This window comes from Austrofundulus limnaeus, unplaced genomic scaffold (assembly GCF_001266775.1).
Source record: "Austrofundulus limnaeus strain Quisiro unplaced genomic scaffold, Austrofundulus_limnaeus-1.0 Scaffold3281, whole genome shotgun sequence".
In the NCBI taxonomy this organism is placed as follows: Eukaryota; Metazoa; Chordata; class Actinopteri; order Cyprinodontiformes; family Rivulidae; genus Austrofundulus; species Austrofundulus limnaeus.
In genome coordinates, this window is record NW_013955683.1 from 920 (window position 1) to 1306 (window position 387).

Sequence of the window (387 nt, forward strand, 5' to 3'; positions counted from 1 at the left end):
AATATCCAGTAATGTCCAGTAATGTCTAATAATGTCTAATAATGTCTAATAATGTCCAGTAATGTCCATTAATGTCCAGTAATGTCCAAAAATGTCCAGTAATGTCCGATAATGTCCAATAATGTCCGATAATGTCTAGTAATGTCCAGTAATGTCCAATAATGTTAAATAATGTCTAGTAATGTCCAGTAATGTCCAATAATGTTAAATAATGTCCAATAATGTCCAGTAATGTCTAATAATGTCCATCAATGTCCAATAATGTCATAATGTCCAATAATGTCCAATAATGTTTGATAATGTCCGATAATGTCTAGTAATGTCCAGTAATGTCCAATAATATCCAATAATGTCCAGTAATGTCCAGTAATGTCCAGTAATGTCCAG